This window comes from Poecilia formosa, unplaced genomic scaffold, assembly GCF_000485575.1.
Source record: "Poecilia formosa unplaced genomic scaffold, Poecilia_formosa-5.1.2 Scaffold48, whole genome shotgun sequence".
NCBI lineage: Eukaryota > Metazoa > Chordata > Actinopteri > Cyprinodontiformes > Poeciliidae > Poecilia > Poecilia formosa.
The window spans coordinates 733358-740931 of NW_006799987.1; the positions used below are offsets into that span (position 1 = coordinate 733358).

The 7574-nt window shown below is 38.1% G+C and overlaps 1 protein-coding gene across 4 annotated transcripts in view; it reads left to right on the top strand.

The window, feature by feature from the left end:
- The window catches only part of pak1 (p21 protein (Cdc42/Rac)-activated kinase 1), a 50062-nt gene that overhangs the window by 20367 nt on the left and 22121 nt on the right, over positions 1-7574 (top strand). The window contains exon 1 of one of the 4 annotated variants that reach the window (XM_016671688.1): positions 1567-1987. The exons of 2 other annotated variants lie outside the window; for them this stretch is intronic. The gene's annotated coding sequence lies outside the window, so the exon portion shown is untranslated. Of the gene's footprint in view, positions 1-1566; positions 1988-4337; positions 4380-7574 lie in introns of those variants that run through there. One more of the 4 variants, XM_016671689.1, reaches the window with a different exon arrangement.

Sequence of the window (7574 nt, forward strand, 5' to 3'; positions counted from 1 at the left end):
TGTGTGTGTGTGTGTGTGTGTGTGTGTGTGTGTGTGTGTGTGTGTGTGCGCGCGCGCGCGCATGTTTTTGGGGTGGGGTTTTGGGATAGGCTCCATCTCCTACAATAACCCGTATAATCAATGTGTCACACACACAAACCTGCAGATAATGATCACATTGTTTGCTTTTTCTTACGAGTCCGCAAAGCGAAATCTGATCTTTGCACCAATCCCGCTAATTTAGGCAAAATTATAATATGGATTATTCAGATTGAGTTTCAGCCAACTGCTTTATGCTAAATCATGTGACTCTTGTAATAAATGTCACTAATCATATATTTTTTAACCTTTCTGTCATCAAAGGCATTTCTTTTCACCTGAGTCACATTTTGCAAATTATGGTTTAACAATTGTGCTTTTATTGTTCAAAGAAGTGTTACTCATTCTGGATTTTTCCGCAGAGTTTTTTAGCGAAGCGGCGCACACAGAAACCGCAGGTTGAATCATCGCTCCATCACTCAGGATTTAACGCCACTCTGCTTTTCTCCATCGTTGGTTGTCGTCTCGGGTGAACGTCGGAAAAATCACATCCTTAATCACTGCCAAGAGCTGAATGCTCTCCGATTCCTGGCATCCATCCCAACGCCATTAATCTGAGTTAACAGGTTGGAGTAGCAGGAATTGATTTAGGTTGGAATAGTTAAGGTGTTCTGATCTGCTTGACTCAACATTTTGTGTTCCTTTCAAAATTATCAGCAGTTCTTGAGAACATTAGTGAAATGGTAGTTTTGCTTAAATTTTTTATATTTTGCATTTAAACTAAAAAAACGAACACTTTTTCGCCTACAACCCTCGGTGTCCGTTCGTTACTTAATTTTTGTTTACATTTTGTGAAGAAGGAAGTTGAGGTCAGTGTCTTCTTCAGAGGTTTTTATGTTGTTTCCTTCAGTGGTTCTTGGTGCAGCGCCCCCACAGGTGAGGAGGGGAACAGCTTTTTCAAAAAGTTTTGTTCAATTGACAGTGCACCTTGAAATGTAGCAAATGTTGAAATTTTCCTGCACTACCAGGTGTGAAAACACCCTAAGGCCTTGAAATGTTGCTTTGTTGAGACATTTATGCCTACTTCATGTTGTCAGACAGGTTCAGTTGAAGTCATTTCTAGTTTTTTTTGCTGCTGAACCTGCTTTCTGATTCAGCTCATCTTTGGCTAATATTAGGACTATTTTGGTCTGAAACCTCTGAAGTGTAACCAAACAGAAAACAAAAACCCCCAGAAGAAATCTGACACGACTTCGAGTGAAGCAGGAACACGACTGACTGAGGTTTAAAATTAGAGTGAAACAGACATCTAACAGATCCCCCTTTGTCTGTACCTGAGCTGTAACATTACACCAAACACTGAACTATTGAAGTGTGGGGCTTTTGTATTCGTCATGCTGTGGGAACAAAGATATGTGTGTGTGTGTGTGTGTGTGTGTGTGTGTGGACATGCCCCCCACCATCACACAGTCTGTTCCTCAGTCACGCTCCCTCTCTTTCCTTTCTCTCTTCTCTACTTTACCTAAGTTTAAATTAACTCTGTTTTCATTTAGTTTCTGTCACTTTCCTCATCCCACCTTCCTCTCAACACCATCCCTCTCTCCTCATGCTTTCCTGTTTTCTCTCTTTCTTTGTTTTTTGTGTATCCTTTATCTGATGTTTGGCCATGTCCTCCTCTTCTGAATCACCATCTGCCTCCCTCCTTCTCTCCCTCCCACACAAACACTCACACACTTTTGCCACATGACAAAAGACGTTCTATTTTTATTCCCCAAGCAGCTTTTTTCTGATGTGGTCGTTAACTAATTAAAGTTCTGCATGTGTTGGCTGGATGGATCAGCTGTGAAAACAGCTCACAAAGTTTTATCACTTATGCTTCGTCTGGGATTGGATTCAAACTGTGGATTAAATTCATTTTATGAGCTCAAATGAGTTTCTGAAGCGGCAGCACAGCGACAGGTGACTGAAGGTGATTATTTTGGCTTGTGTACTTTAATGAGAGTGAATGAACTTGTCATCCACTGCTGCCCTATGCCAGATTTATTTATTCACAGAATGTCCGTGCATCCTTAAAAAGTCTTAAATTAATATCTTATAATGACTTAAATTCATAGAATAAAGTGCAAGTACCTTACATGTGTTAATTTTGGTTTTAAATTTTGTCATAGGGACTTTTCTGCCAGGCAAAAGTTTGAGTTGCACTTAAACATCTTCATTGCGTTCTGTAACTCGAGGCAGTTGTGGCTACTGCTAACTAGCTGCTAAAATACCCTTGCTAGCTAGCTAGTGTTGTTTGTCTCTATCATGGGAGATGGACTGGACACAAAGGGAGCAACAAAATCATCACCACTTGGGGTAAAACCCAACAGATGGGAAACAACGACAACAAAATAACATTTTCCAAATTATTTTTCAGTCAATGTATGCTTATGCATGCTTTCAGTTTATGCATTGATGCCCAAATCAATGCCTTAAATTCATAAGGCACTTATGAATTTAAGTGCCTTAAATTCATAAAACACAAAACTTAAATATGTTAATCGAAGGTCTTACATTTTGTTCTGGCAGGACTATTAGTCTCATATTCATAGTTGTTGTTTTTTTTTCTTTTTTTCTCGCGTAACTTTCTGTTGGGCAAAAATCTGAGTCACATGCAGAGACATCTTCACTGCGTCCTGTGACTTGATGCAGTTGTAGCTAACGCTAACTAGCTGGTAATATACAGAGCTATCTTTTTTTGCGTCTATCATGAATGATGACATAATTTTTCTGTCAGGCAAAAGTTTAAGTCACAGGCAGAGACATCTTTATTGCATTCTGTGACTTGGGGCAGTTTAGGCTACCTCTAACTGCTAATGCACCCATGCTAACTAACTAGGTATCTGTTTTGCATCTATCGCAGGTGATGGGGTTAAGATGGGTTAGAGAGCCAATATTCAGCATGAGAAACTCCAGAAATTTCACTTTTGGCTGAAATTTCTGCTTAATTATAATACAGCAGAAGCCACCAAGCATCCTCTATACTTATAGTTTTTTGCTTCATTCACAAAAAAGGTCCTAAAAAGTCCCGAATTTAACTTTAAGCTTTCTGGCTTAAACCTCTCAAGCTTTTGCTGATATTTGTTGAATGCAATATTTTTATTGTAAGGGTAAAATGATAAACTAGAGGAACTGCACCAACATAGCAAAGGATTTTTATACTAATACACTTGAAAATCGAATAGCTGACTTTGTGAGATTGTATAGAAACAGACTTGTTTCTCAGTGGATGTATGCTTATGCAGGCTTTCAAATGTGGTCTGTAAATTATGTTAAAATATACGTTTGAAGTCTGCGCCCTCGGGTTTGAGTCTGCAGACAAACGAGACGGTTTCATTTCTCGTTCTGTCATCGGGGCTTCGGTCATAAAATGAAATGAGATGCAGTGAGATGGTTCAGTCTCCTGCTTCAATAGTTTCTATTTTTGTTGCTTTATCTGTTCAGAAAGAAAGCCGCATTAAACCTCCATTTGTCCTCAACTAATTCCCCCTTAGTCTCTGTTCTGTTTATGTCTGGTATTTATGTTACCCGTCAGCACCAGCTAGCGGCTCTGTTGGATCCGGATGCCTGGAGGTGCATTGCTCCCCTCGGCTACGAGGAAACCAGACCCCCTGCTGGGTCTGCCAGCACAGCTTTCCTAAATGTCTGGAGTTCAGAAGTTAGGTTTTTATTACTTCAATGCAAACATTTCAGCTGCTAACGTTTGTAAAACCAGACATTTCTTGCTATCTGAATGAAACGTAAAGTAAAAATATGTGGATTCTGGTTTTTGCGGCGGTTACAGACCAAAGCTGCCAGTGAGTCGCTAAAATCCACAAATACTTTAGATTTCCTCTAAAAAGGCTGACACTGCAAAAACACAACATCTTCTTACCAATTATTTTGGTCTAGTTTTTAAGTGCAAATATATTAGTGAGCTTGAAATAAGACAAAACTAACCTACAAATAACTTTCAGCAAGATACAGGAGCCTGATTAAGTCAATCATTTTTTAATATTGATTAAAAACTGGAAGACTTTTCACTTATAACCATGTTATAAGGGAGAAAATCTGCAATAACTATTTTTTAATGAATATGAATCCTTTTTTCCCAAAAACCCTCTCCTCTCCTCTCCTCTCCTCTCCTCTCCTCTCCTCTTCTCCTCTCCTCCTCTTCTCCTCTTCTCCTCTTCTCCTCTCATGGCCAGTCGTTGTCCTGCCTCAATCATTTACTGCTTTCTGTCTCTATCACATAAATCTGGATGTTTAAATACTTTTGGAAAAATTACTCCGAATTATTGAAGATTATGTAACCATGTAGAAGAGCAGGCAGCTCTGCACAGGTAAAAGGCTTTTAACTGAAATCTCTGTCCTGTTAATTTGACTCAGCCGCTGAGAAATAAACAGTCGGTGCAGCTGATTATGTAAGAGCAAACAGAGGAAATTTGGACGGTGCTGTTGCTTATTTAGCACCTTGTCGGATTCCTCAGAGCAGCTGAAGGGAATCCGGATTCACCCACTGGTTGTCTACATGTCTGTCCATCTATTGTTTCACACTGGAAGTTATGCAAACGCTTTTTATTTTAGTCAGATTTTAGTTGTATGTAAGACGTTATTAAATGTGTGCCCTGTTCCAGTAAGTGTGTCTGCTGCTGCTGAGCCTTCATTCCCAGGAAGTGCTGACGCATTCCGGCGTCCGTCTCTTCAGATGTGCCAACCTGAATAATGAATGTCTCTATATGTAGGCCTGCACACATTAGATGGATAATGGAATGACAGACTGTATGCTGCAGCTAAATTAAATTTTATTACATACATGGACAAGATTTGAAGATTTGGTTTGTTCTCCGAGCAGCAGCTTAATCACATCCTGAAGTGCAAAACTGATTTGATATGAACGAAAATGGAAGAAATTTGTGTGGAAACCAAAAACATCCCATGATTCAACAGTATTTGTTTCCTGTCTCCAACTGTTTTTTTTACTTTTTCTTCACGGTGCCGAGTCCCCATGGGGGGGGAAAGGCCAGAATCCTCCACCACTATGCCGGCCCAAAATGAACATGAGTTTAAAACTCTTTCTGTGGAATAAAGGACTTTAAATGGTTCATAACATTGCTGCTGTTGTTCCTCCTCAGCATTGAACTAAAACGCGTCTGCACGCGTCAGACCAGCAGACAAACATCATTCCTGGTTTTATTTCAAAGATGTGGTCGAACCAAAGTAGATCAGTTATTTGGGTCCTTTAATTTGCAGCATCTGGTTGGTTCTGACCCACTTCAATCCAATGGAAACAGCAAATTCCTATTTTGGGTTCACCTATGTTTATAAATAAGAACCAGGTGTAATCGCTGTACTTGTGCTCTAGAGGTGAGACTTCAACTAATTTTGTAATCTTTTAATTGTTAACTGGAGTATACAGATGAAATAGACCAGAAAAATAACACAGTCAGAGCAGCAAAACTGTACAAAATATATATAATTTTTTAATTTAATATAAAAAAAAACCTTTCTCTATAAAAATGTTCTTCCCAGAACTCTTTAGGTGTCATAGTCTTAGCTTCACCTGGTTCAAATTCTGCTAATAAATGCCTTTTAGCACCTTTTTCTATCTAATTATTAATTTAAAATAATAAAAATAGTCACCAGATCAGCTCCACTCTGTACCGATCAAGCAGGAAGGACTGAGCTTTTCACATGTTGATGATGGAAGTACTTTCAGCTGCAGATTCATCCTTCGCTACAAATTATCAAGTGTTTACTCAAGGAATACTGCTATTGCAATTTAGACAATAAAATGTTTGTTTTGTCATTCAAAAAGGAATTGAATAGTTTATTTTTCTTCATTTGACATTTTAATAAAGGCTTAAGAGGTTAAATGAAAAATCTGCAGAATGTGGCAGTTTTCTTTATCCAATTAACCGTCAGAATAATCAATAATTAAAATAATTATTCTGTTTCCATTAGAACTTATTCAGCAGCAGAATATTGCTGCCCATCTGATTGACCTTTTTGTTTTGTTTTCCTCATCTTGGCTCTCTTTACAGATTTAATAGTTCTGAGTCTGACTCCTCGGAGTCCAGATTAGGTAATCTGAAGAGGGATGAAGTGGGATTAATGGGTTTTCCAGCCCGGATCACCTTTGTAACTCAGAATTAGTTGGATTTGACAGCTCAGATGATTTGAGACTCGGAGTCTCTGTAATCATCTCTGCAGGGATCTTGATCTAACTCAGGATATCATCTACGGTCTCTGACAGCATGGCGCCTCCTCATCACTCACACACTCCTAACACACCCCGGGTTTCTGTGTGTGTATGTGTGTGTGTGTGTGTGTGTGCGGTGCTGCAGGAGGAGTCTGTCATCTTTCTCAGCAAATCAAGGCTTTTACTCACCACGTTTACACTGTCTTGGTACTCCTTTTAAATCACTGTCAGAAAATGTTTATTTTGCTTTAGATTTGTTGCTTTTTAATCTTAAACTTTAGATGATTTCATCACCTGAACAGGTTAAGAAGTTTTGTGTTTATATAATTGCTGCTTCTCTTCCTTTTCCCTTTCTTTGCCTTTAGTGGTAATATGACCGTAATACCTTAGTGGCCAGATGCAGAAAGCTAAAATGTTTTGTTTACTGCTATGTTGGAAAAAAGCAGAGGAAATTTAAATGTCTCTTTTTTTCATGATTTTGTGCAAAGTTTGAGTGATTTGTATAGAGTCGTATTTGCTCAGTTAGAATAGATATGTTCCAGTGAGGTTTATTTTTCTATGACAGAATATTTGACCCAGAATAAGGAAAAGATAAATAGGAGAATAAAGTCGGGATATTAGAAAATATTTGTACAAGAATAAAGTCATGATATTACCAGAATAATGTTGGAATATTAGAAGAAAGACGTAGTAATTTTACGGGAACACAAGAGATAGCCAAAATTAAAATCAGGAATGTTGAGCGTCTTATTAAGTTATACTTTAATATCATTTTTACAGATAATGAAATTAGCTTGAAATTTGATACAATTGTGCGAACCACTATCTGTGTTTCAGAAGCAACCACACAAACTCACCAAGCTGACTCTCATCAAAACTTGTTTTCCTCATTAAAATGACTGATGTCTCTCTTCTGCTAATACTGCATCTTATTCTGACAATATTGTGACTGTCCTTGTAATAAAAAAAACAAAATAATCCCCATCTGATCCTCATATGCCATCGTATTTTTAAGCTGGTGCGTTTCATTGCTGTATTGATATTACGTGAATTTTACGTAAATTAACATTCTACGGAAAAATAATCAAATTATTGAATACTTCATCCCAGCTTCCTTTTTCCCATCAATACTGATCACATCTGTAACTATGAATAGATTTAAACAGAAATATTTTGTTAAATATCTTATAATTTCTTTAGATTCTAAGTTGAAACAGGTCAGTAGCGTCTGTCTTAGTAAGAAAAATCAAGATCAAGTTATTAGGATTTTTAATAAGACGGGTCTCTGCTGCAGGTTGGGGAATCCTTTCAGATCAGTGGATGTAACCTTGTGTTC